We start from the raw sequence: 11,994 nt of genomic DNA on the forward strand, positions 1-11,994 counted from the left end.
ACTTTCAAGCTATAGGAACTAAAAGAGAATTAAAATACAAATTATAAAGACTAAAAAAAACCATTTTCAAACTACTGAGACTAAAAGAGAATTAAAATATAAACTATAGGGACAAAAAAAAACTCCTTTCAAATTATCGAAACTAAAAAGGTAAGAATCATAAAATTATAGGGACCAAATGAGTAATTTAACCTTTTTTTATATCAAAATCACTCCTTTAGCTTTTCTTCTCTTTTTACATTTTTCTCTCTTCTTTTTTCTTTATTCTTTTCAATCTTCTATAAATAGAGGAAATCCTTCTCCCTTTCAAGATTTTCTTCACAACCAAAACCCCCTCTTCAGATATCTTTTCCTCTTCCTCTCATCTAGTATGAAATCTTTCCACCACTCCTCCTTCTGATCTCTCTTCCGTTGGAATTGGGAAGTGGTTTGAAAAAATTGATTCCACTATTCTTAGCTCTAGCGAGATCGAGCAATGAGGAAGAAGAAGTTGTTGTTGAGTTTACACATTTTTGTTTATTCTCTCTTTCTTTTTAAGCAATCATTTCTCTCTTGTATTTCTTTCTCTTTTCACAAATTCCCTTCCTTCTTGATTGCAAGTGTTTCTTTTTAAGATTTTTGGTTTTCAAGAGGGACAAAAAAAAAAGATTAAGATGAATATCAACAAATTTGTGGTTTTCAAGAGAAGAACACCTTGTCAAGCTATGAGAATTTTTTGAAATCTTAGGTTTTTGAATCTGTTTTGTGATCAGAATTGAGCAAAATAAAAAGCAACGAGATTCTAAATCTTTGGTAATGTTGGGATTTTTTTTTACATCATAGAATATGTAGAGTTCCAAGACAAAAGATAAAGTGCATTTAATGCATTGAAAGTTATTTCTGTTTCAACTTGCAAGAGAACTTATTTATTGTTGTTAGTGACAATCTTCATTATAAATAGAGAAGAGAAATAGTGCAGAAGATACACATGAAAAGAGAGTGCGTGAGAAGAGAGATTTTGAAATAAAGTCTCTTTGTTGAGAGAAAAGTGTCTTTGTGTGAGAGTGTTATAATTTCTTGTAACCATTGAGTGAGGTACTTGGATTTGTAGAGTGATACACAATTTATGATGGGTTACAATCTTGTAATCTTTGTAGTGTTCTCAGGATCCTTTGTGGTTGTGGGTAGTTTTGTTTAAGAGAGTGTTGATTATCCAACAGTGGTATCAAAGCTATGGCCGAGAGCACACAAAAGTTCAAGATACTGTTGTTTGATGGAAAACTAAATTTTATGATTTAGCAAAGTACTATTCAAGACCTTTTGGTGCAGCAAGGTCTTGATCAGGCATTAGAAGATGAAATGTTGACTTCTATAAATGAAACCGAGTGGACTAAGATTCAAAGGAGGGTTGTGAGCACGATTCGGTTAGCCCTTGCTCTTGAGATAAAACACAACATGTTGAAGGAGACAACATTGAAGGCCTTGTGGGAGAAGCTCGAGAATATCTATGCATCAAAGTTGTTAACCAATCACCTTTGTTTGAAGATGGAGTTGTATCAACTCAAAATTGAGAAATGAGGAGATCTCAATACCATATCAACAAGTTTAATAAGCTAGTAAGCCAATTGTTGAATGTAAATGATAAACTCTTTGATGAGGAGTAGTCGTTGTTGTTGTTGGCCTCACTACCAAGGTCCTTTAAAGCTTTGGTTCAAACGTTGTTTGTGGGAAGATCCACTTTGGAGTTGGATGAGGTGACCGCCACTATTAGAGAAAATGATAGAATGATGAGAACTGAAAATGTTGATGATGAACACCATGCACTAGTTGTGGTGGAATCTGAGCGAGGGAGGAATCATTCAAGGAGACATGGGCCAAGAGGAAGATCAAAATCGCAATTGTGCCCGTAACGAGATATGAGTAACATGCAATGTCACTATTGCGGTGAGAATGGTCATGTGTAAGTGAGGTGAAAACAAATGAAGGAGGACTTGAAGAAATTAAGAGATATGGACAAAGATGGTGTCAACTCCCAAGCTAATATAGTAAAAAGTGTTGAAGATGAAAATAACTTGTTTTTGGCAATAAATGATGTGGTTGTTAAAACAAAATGGGTATGGATTCTACTACCTCAAAGAACATTTGTACAGATTGAGAGATGTTTGACACTTTGAAAAATGGTGGAGAATTCAGTCATTTCAAGTTAGGGAATGGTGGAAAAATTAAGGCCGAAGGCATAGGGAGTGTGAGGATGAAGCTCCATGATGGTGTTATTCGAACTTCCTCAAATGTGAGGTTTGTACCTTCTGATGTTGTTAATATCATTTCTATTAGGGAGATGACATCACACGGGTACAAGTATGTTGGTTCAAAGTGGGGTTGCAAGGTGTATAAGGGGAGACACTTGGTGTTGCAAGGACAGAAAAATAAAGGTAAACTTTGCTATTTGGATGGACAAACCTTGAAGAGGAACCATGATAGCAAAGTAAAGAAGAAAATAAAGTTTTTAAATGTTGTAGAAGTGTTGAGAGATACTTTCGTTGGATGTGGAGTTTGTTCACTTTCAAATTGATTAGAGGATATTTCTCTTTTGGGTTGAGGGGGAGAATTGTAGAGTTCCAAGCCAAAAGATAAGGTGCATTTAATGCATAGTGAGAATTAAATTTTTACCATTAAGGTTTAGGTGGTTTAAATGCAAAGTGGAATATTAGATTTTACTAGATGAAACCTATTTGAATGGATGCATTGAAAGTTGTTTTTGTTTCAACTTTCAAGAGAACTTATTTATTTTAGTTGGTGGAAATCTTTACTATAAATAGATAAGAGAATTATTGGAGAAGATACACATGAAGAGAGAGTGTGAGAGAAGAGAAATTGTGAAATAAAGTCACTTTGTTGAGAGAAAAATGTCTTTGTGTGAGAGTGTTATTATTTCTTGTAACCATTAAATGGGATACTCGAGCTTGTAAAGTGATAGAGAATTTAGGGTGAGTTACAATCTTGTAATCTTTGTAGTGTTGTCACGATCCTTTATGGGTGGGTAATTTTGTTTGAGAGAGTGTTGATTACCCAATAGAATAATCAAATCCCTTATCTTTGCTTTTTTTGTTACTCCTGTTTTATGCATTATGACGAGTAAAGGAGAATATTTTGTTGTTGTCAAGTTTTGGTTTTGTTGCTTTGTTTTTTATTTTTATCCCCTGCTCTGAAAATCATATTGATATTCTCTTTTCCAGAACTCAGAACCTTTCGTAAGAAAGGTATTTTCGCTAGAGGCGATGTTTGGAGTACCTCAGTCACCCCTTTCAGGCTTAACGACTAGGACCATTGCCATTTACATTTGCTTTGTAAGATACTCAATTGACACTCCTCTCTTGCTCTCTTTTCCATTTACATTTCAAACACTTTTTTTTCCTCAATGAAAGACATGTGCAGTTGAAGAAAAAATCATTTGTTTCCAATTTGTGATCTCTATCTCTCATTCTCCAAGCATCATTATCCATTTACTTTGATCGTCATGATGGTTTTTCTTAACTGCTTGCCTAGTAAGATATCCATAAAATTTCAACTAGTACAAATAAATGACTTTTTGTTGGTGTAACAAGGATGTTAAAATTATGTATTATGTATTTCCACTTCATTTTATTTGGTTTTCTTATTTTTAATAGCTTACCCTTGAACAAAATATTTCCTTGCAGAACTTATGTCTTCACTTTGGTTTTGCTTTATTTTCCTTCACATATTTTTCCTTTTTCTGCTTTTAGAAATTCAATTTTTGTGGCTTCCATGACGTTCCGAGTTCCTATTTTTGTATGTATAATAGTTGTTTGTGTCTTGATTATTTTCTATTGCATGTGGTATTTGATTACATGAATATGCTTTGAAGATCTTTCATTTGCGTAAGTGAAAAGGAAAGAAACTGTATCTTTGTCATGAATTTTTTATAAGGTTGGAAAAAGCTTTAAGAAATAAGTCAATTTTCTTGGCTTGTGATTGGCTTTCCTGAAGCTGATGAGCTACTCAATCAGTCTAAAACACTTAAAACACTTGATGAGTTAATTATGCTCAAATTCTTAAATCAAGTTATTTTATATATATAGTTTGAAAATTTAATTAGGCTGCAAGTTCATTTGATAGATTGAGCTTTATGTCTACCTTGCTTTTTAAAAATTAAAAAGCCAATACGTTACTATGTAAGAACTATATAATTGGGTCCTAAAGAAGATAAGAAAATGATGATAGCTTAGACTATTTAATTATTGGTCAAAACTATCTAAGATAATTGAGTATGATTTTTTTTTGTATAGATTTTAATTTTGAAGGTAATGTATTTCTAAGGGAAAGCAGCATGCAAGAGCTCCTAAAAAGATAGCAAAAGCAAAATAATATGAAAATCTGACAAATAATAGTTACTTTATCATCTCCTGAACTCTCCCTCAAACTGTATCTGCAATGTGTTGAGGTATACGTGACCCTGCAAACTTGAATAATCTAATCAACTCTGCCCTTGTTTTTGTTGGTTTTAATTCTAAGAAAGATGAATTAAGATTAGGGAAGAATAAAACATATATTGGGTAACACACGAAGAGAAAGTATTGGTTTAGCACTCTCGTCGCGCTTAACCCTTCTAAGTAACTCACTTATATAGGAGTGTAATTGATTGAAATAGAAATAACAAAAAATGGTTATTTCTGCTACTCTATTTTAATAGCATGCATATGGTCTTTACTAATAAAGTCACGTTTATTCTTTTAGCTACTCCATTTTGTTGAGTAGTATGTTGTCTAGCAATGCCTTCTTCCTTACAGAATCCATTGAATTCTTTAGAACAAAATTTCATACCATTGTTTGTCCTCAAAGGCTTAACTTTCTTTCTTGTTTGATTTTGCATGAGTGTCGTCCAATGCATGAAACATTTGAAGGCTATAGATTTCTGCTTCGTCATGAGTACCTATGTCATCCTTGAGTAATCATCGATAATAGAGAGGAAGTATCTTGCTCCTCCCAGGGATGAAAGTCTCAAAGGCCCACAACAATTAGAATGGACGCAGTCCAATGTAGCCTTTGTAGTGTGTACTGCCTTTGGGAATTTTGTCCCGTGCTGCTTCTCATAGACATAGTGCTCACAAAATTGAAGAGATTCTATCTTGTGATTTCCAAGTAGCCTTTGCTTACTCAAAATTTCCAATCCCTCATCACACATGTGGCCTGGACGTAGGACTTCAAACTTATGAAATAGTTGAAATTGAGCCTGTCATAGTGGAACCTTGCAGAATATACATGTTTCCTTGCTTGGTTCCCTGCATTACAACAAACTTGCATATCCCTTTGATTTGCATCACTCCACCTTCAACACAACATGTAAAACCTTTTGAATCCATGGCTCCTATAGAGATTAGATTCTTCTTGAGCTTTGGAACATGGAAAACATTTGTTAAGGTTTTAACAATTTTATCATGCATTTGATTTGTATAGAACCTATCCCAACTATCTTGCAAGAAGCATTGTTACCTATCAGAACATTACCACCAAATTTCTTTTCATAGGTAACAAACCAGTTTTTGTGTGGACTCATATGAGTAGAACAACTTGAGTCCAATACCCATTGTTCAACATGATGTTGTTGTTGATCAACAATTGAGAGTACCAAATCATCTTATCACTTTGAACAACAACTGCAACAAAATCTTTCTTGATTTTATTTGGACAATCTTTCTTCCAATGGTCAGGTTCTTTACAGTAATTAGATATCCTTTGGATCAACTTTTCCCTTCTTGAATCCTTTGCCTTTTTTTTTTTCTGTCCTTTTGCAAAATTTGTTAATGATAATCTAGAGGCAGAGGCTTCATCACCATTTGTAGAAGCTTTGTGTCGAAGCTCTCTTGAATAGAGACTAGAGTTAACTTCCTCAAGTGTGATGCAATCCTTTCCAACACTTAGAAAATTCACAAAACTCTCATATGAAAGGGGGCGGGGAGAGGCTAACAGAATCATTGCAAGATCTATATCTTCTAATTTGACGTCAATGTCATATAGCTCCAACAAGGCAGAGTTTAACTCAACCAAATGAGGCATACCTTCCTTCATAAACAAACATTGTTTCAATAGCAACTTGTTGGAGATTGATTTCGTCATGAAGAGTTTCTCCAACTTGAGCCATAACACATAAGTGATTTTCTCTTCAGAAACTTCATAAAGAACTTCATCAGACAACGACAAAAGAATTAGCGAATGCACTTTTTCTTCTTGTTGCTCAAGAGCGAACTTATCAACAAGAAACACATCTTGATGCGCTAAAGGTTGAAGTTATTCTTCCCTGTGAATTTCTCAATCTTGATTGTGTTGATCATATTCTTGATCGAATCTTGAAGACTTAGCACAAACATAAAACAGATTGATTGATCTCTGATGATAAAGACTCACCACAGATTAGATGCAGAATTGATCTAAATCAAAGCTCTAGATGCTAGTTTGTTGGGTTTAAGATTGAGAAAGATGAATTCATATTAAGGAAGAAGAAAATAGATATTGGGTAACACGCGAAGAGAAAGTGTTGAAGTTATTGAAAATCAAAACAATGAAATTATAATGTGTGGGTTTAGCACTCTCGTCACGCCTAACCCTTCTAACTAACTCCCTTATATAGGAGTGTAATAGACTGAAACAGATTTAACAAAAAAGGATTACAAACAGAACTTGTTAACTGAACCATCTAACAACTGACTAAACAAACTAGATGATACATCATTAGACATGATTGAATGCTTGACTGAACATAAGACAAATTTCAGCATAGAGAACTAGATTGGACAATACAAGTAGTGTTGTCCAGTTACCTCAATGTCGTCCAATCACCTCTATCTTCCAACAATTTCTCCTTATAGTTCTAAACAGTTGTAAGAAGACCCCAAACATATTTACGTGGCATTTTTTTCATTATGTTGAAGGTTTAACACCTTAGTCTGAAAGGGGGAATGATTTTTAAGGAATATGCTCACACTAGACTTGCCTATAATCACACAACCATGAATTTTAATTACACTGTTATTGCTTATTTTTTCAAGCCTTTATGGAGACATAATGTAGTTTGTACTTGATTGGTATGCAACATAGATAATTTAAGTTTGTTCTGAAATTGTGAGTTCAAGATTACTTTGTTAATGCAAAACAAAATATTAACTATTTATCTTTTACTTTTTTATGGATGGTCTGCTCCTGCCTTTGAAGAATTAATGGTCATGTGCTCCCTATTAAAAAAATAGTTCTTTGGTGTTTAATTCTCTATATCAAGCCTCTTGCAATTTTTCCTTTTTTCCCTCGAGATCATGTCTATGAATGATCATAAGAACAAGGTTCTTTTACAATTGTAGTTGACGCCCCACAGTTAATGTTATTTAATGTGTCCCCTTCACTAACACGTTCCTCTGAAATTGATGAGTGTTCACTTGCTAACTCATGCACCACATCCCCTTTACATTCTTCGATCAATCTCTTTGCCTATTGATACGTTGCAAGATAATTTGGAGCAATTTCAAAACATTCCAGGTGGTTTTAAAATTGACCAACGAGGGTGGGAAGTCATATGTTTTGCAATCTGTGGAATCGAATCTGGAAAGTGAAGACTCTTACTAAATGCCAACACCTTGCTTAGAGGACCTGTAATATTGCATTGCCTATTAGGAAAAAACTCAACCTTTAAGGTATTGTGACTGAACCTTTCCAGCTATTAGAGTGGGAATAGGAGATGATGCATCTTTTTTCGGGAGGTTGAGCCATTTCCTATAGGTGAGTGATGAGGAAAGTTCTGCTTTGGTCTTTGAATTTTTATTCTATATGAAGTTGCTGGAACTTGCTGGTGTTTGCAAAAAATAAAACCTCTTTGCCACAGTTTCTGTTACGAGCAAATTCTATGCATTTATGAGGAGCAATAACCAGCAAATTAACAATACTCGTGATGCACAATTTTGGAAGCCACCACCGAACGGTATATTTAAAGCCATCCTTGATGCTTCTGGGCAATTTAGTGAGGGTGTAGGAATGGGAGTCATGTTTAGAAATTTTCATAGAGGTAATGGTTGCTGCAACTTTATCTGAGGCTCAATGTTATCAACCAAAAATTGCAGAAGCTCTTGCATTCAAATAGCAAGACAACTCTTCCTAGAGGCTAGAGCAGACCAATTTTGAGGCAGACTCTCAATTGCTATCTATAGCATGGAAAAGTAAGGACAGGCAGCAATGCACCTTTATAGAGCACATATTGGTGAAACAATCTGGATTGTCATTTACTTCTAATATAAGATATAAAACACTTTATCTTGATCAATTAACAGGTCTTTAGTAGATCAATTTATCTTATACCATTATATTATTATATATAAATTTGTTTATCTTGTAATTTTTTTACTTTCCAGACAGGTACTAACTTGATCAACATATTTGATTTTGAAGTGTTTTTGCTTCACATCAACTTTTATACAGTGAACCTGCTACTACTCTTTTTTGGTAGCCAAAAGATTACACTATTATCATATTAACGATATTTTGAAAGCCGAAAATTTACCTTTTTGCAAATATTCTACTATAGATTAAATTGGGTATATATAATCCATTGTTTAGCTCATGTGCAACATATATAATCGTGTGCGTACACACGGTTACACACGAGTATCGTATTAGTTGTAGAAAAATACATACTAATTATATATCACAATTAAATTTTACTGTGTTAAATTTTTTATATCACAATTAATCATGTTGTTGTTAAAAAAAGCTAATGTATGCTGTTATTAATATAACTCGTATCAAAATTAATTGAATTATTATTAAAAGGATAATTTAAATCAATTAAATATTTTTTTTCTAAAACCAATTGCCAAAAAATACAGTATAAATCACATTTGGCTTGGTACGAGGTACTAAAAATATATCTGTGTAGTTACAGATTATTTTAAATACGTTTCTCAATATAAAATATATAATAAATACATTCATGGAATAATCTGGTTAATTAGAAAATAATTAAGATAGAAATATAGAAATACATATGTTTAAAATTTTGTTTTTGAAAAATTTCTTAATTAGTTGAACAAATAAAAATGTTTTACTTGTGATTTGTAAAAATTTCTTTATATATAATGATGAATGAATAAAAGATGATCATTAAATGAAGAAAAATAAACTAAAAAATTAAATGTAAAATTAATTAAGAATAAAAAATATTAATTTTTTATATGATAATTAGAAAAGGACGGATGCATGTTCTCAAATAAAAAAAAACTTTCGTGAGAAGAAAAATATGTTATTTATTTTTAAGAAATGAAAAGTGAATTTTGTTATATCAAAGAAAACAACTGATGATGTCGAAATTTTGATACTGGTATGCTTAGCAAATTTTTAATTTCGACTGGATAGTGAACTTTAATCAATTTTAAATTTATAATTTATTAGTATAAACAAAGAAATGATGTTTAAAAGAAAAATATTGCATTATATAGGCCGTGAATTTGGGGTGAAGCCAATTAGGCAGTTTTAAAACTACTCTAAAGAAAGATAAATATGAGAAATAAAAAAGAAAAAGATAAATTTGGCCCAATCGATTTAACTCAAGTACGATGGGACATGTCTAAATCAGGACCAACTTGTGTGACACCACCAGCCATCTACGAATTTTCATTAAATCACTACGAAATACCTTAAAAATATCTGACACATGTTCCTAATCCAACATGAATCATTGGCGATTGAAGATGCTTATCTCCAATATTCTTCATGATGAACGTCACACACAAAACGTAATATAAGCACATATAATTCCAAGACGTTAATTTGTCTGCTTCCGAACATTTTGTCACATTTTCAAGCCCCTCTTTCCCTCGTCAGTTTCAATAATACAGCCAAGACCAGCTATGTAAGAAACTTGAACACTTGAAACTCCAATTGTTGCTGAACCCTTACCTTACCCCTCAATTCCCTTGCTCATAAGCAAGAAAATAATATATCAGAAGCTTCATCATGGCTACTGAACCGTTACCCTTCTCATCAGCTTCTTCTATAGTACCAAGCAGTAACAATCCTCAAAATGATGAGTTACACTTCTTGAGCGACCCGAAATTCGAGCGCCATGGTGAGATCTTGTTGCTGGTTTTTGTTCTTCTTTTCAGTGTCTTTCTTTTGGTCATTGCTATGTTGATGTACATGAAGAGAGTTCGGAGTAACCTCCAACAGAATGAAGGGTCCAAATTGGAGGCTTAGCCAGTGTATCATCTAATGGCAGATTCTGCAGTCTCCAGCACTAGGCGAGAAGTTGCAACTTGCAAGCTATTCAACTCTCACTGAATAGGGTTGGTGCTCCAAGTTTTTTGTGTGTATATCAGGCAAGAAATTTAGCATATGGTAGAAATGGCAAATATTTTTGCACAGGGATGCTAATGGATGGAAGTAGATTGATTTCGAAGTAAAATGTAATTTAGTATTATTTTGTTTGATGTTTTTTATTGTGTGATTAATTTTGTTTAAAATTTAATTTTGATTTAATTTATTTCAAGTAACTTTAATAGTAAATGTACCTGCATAGGGGTACTTTGGTAATTTTTCTCCTTTGCTAGTATAATCTCCAAAGATAGCACCTTGTCGGTCCTTCTTGTTGAGGAACTTGGAAGGGGGAGGTATATGCATGGGAGGACTTGGGTCATTTACTCCCTGTTGATGTTTTTGGCTTGGATAATGCTCCTTTGTGTCTTCGGATTCCAGATGTCAGACCAATTAAGTAGTAAAACATATAAATGATTAAGTAGTAAAACATATAAATGATAGTGAATAGTTGGTTTATCTCAAGAATCTAACCCCTTTTGTACATAACTTAAGTAATGGGCCCAAGATCCATGAGTTTCATTTCTTATTACCATATCTTAATTGAGGTTTAATTATTAACTATGCCATAAGTTGTTCTTTTAAACCATATTAAAGTGTTATTCCAATATCCTAGGTCGTTTGGGCCTAGCCCCTATAAATAGGACTCTACCTTGACTACATCGTTGCTCTTATTCTCTTAATTTGATATTAGAAGAATCTCAATTTTCTGTAGTGTTCTAGTAAATTAGTTGTTCTTTTTTCTTTTCGGTATGAAATTTAGTGTTTCGAGGTAGTCTAAGAGGTCAGGGTCCAAGCTAGAATTGGTAGAGATCAGTGAGTGAGTCAAGTTTGTCTTCTTCCTCTTTGCCATAATCTTTTTCTATCAGGTCTTCGTGTTTTAACACACCTCTTATCATTTAAGAGACATGTTGTCAAAGATGGCCAAGAATGTTGTTAAGGTTGTTGTTGTTGAAGGAAGAAATTCCAAAGCTTATTCGTCAGGCCATAATTTTGGGAACAATCTCGTTTATTGGCAAAGAAGACATCATATGCCAAGGGAACAATTTCCTCCTATCACTGGAGGTATATACCTAGGTTAAGAGCGAGGTTGATTCATATTTCTAAAAATTTGAGACAAAAGTTGACCTAATACGCTTCTACAATCTTGTCAAGATAAGTTGCATCGAGGATGATGAAGTCGTCCCTATATACTTGTAAGGTCTCAATAACTATATATACCCCCGAAAGAAAACTACTTCTTTGACAAAGACGGTGTTGCACTATTAGAAATTACACTTTCAACATCGGTTATTTAGGGCATTCTACATCGGCTCTAAAACCGATGTTGAAAGTGATGATGTTGAATGTATCATCGTTAACATCGGTTTTTAAAAACCGATGTTAACATAAATATGATAACATCGGTTTTCTAAATAATCGATGTTAAACACAATGAACTACAACATAAATATGATAACATCGGTTTTCTAAATAATCGATGTTAAACACAATGAACTACAGCAAAAAAAGTGTATGCATGACGAAAGTTGACATCGGTTTTGTAGTAAAACCGATGTTAATGTTATATATTGACATCGGTTTTCTACGAAAACCGATGTCAATATATAACATTAACATCGGTTTCAGTAGAAAACTGATGTCAAC

General features: G+C 33.4%; 1 long non-coding RNA gene across 1 annotated transcript; it reads left to right on the forward strand.

Annotated features, from left to right (window-relative positions):
• The first annotated feature begins 9,835 nt into the window (after positions 1–9,835).
• LOC121174850 (uncharacterized) lies at positions 9,836–10,484 on the forward strand. The gene is made up of 2 exons (XR_005891311.1): positions 9,836–10,102; positions 10,180–10,484. It is a non-coding gene; the product is annotated as an uncharacterized lncRNA (long non-coding RNA).
• The last annotated feature ends 1,510 nt before the right edge of the window (positions 10,485–11,994 follow it).

The sequence above is a fragment of the Glycine max genome, chromosome 1 (assembly GCF_000004515.6).
Source record: "Glycine max cultivar Williams 82 chromosome 1, Glycine_max_v4.0, whole genome shotgun sequence".
In the NCBI taxonomy this organism is placed as follows: Eukaryota; Viridiplantae; Streptophyta; class Magnoliopsida; order Fabales; family Fabaceae; genus Glycine; species Glycine max.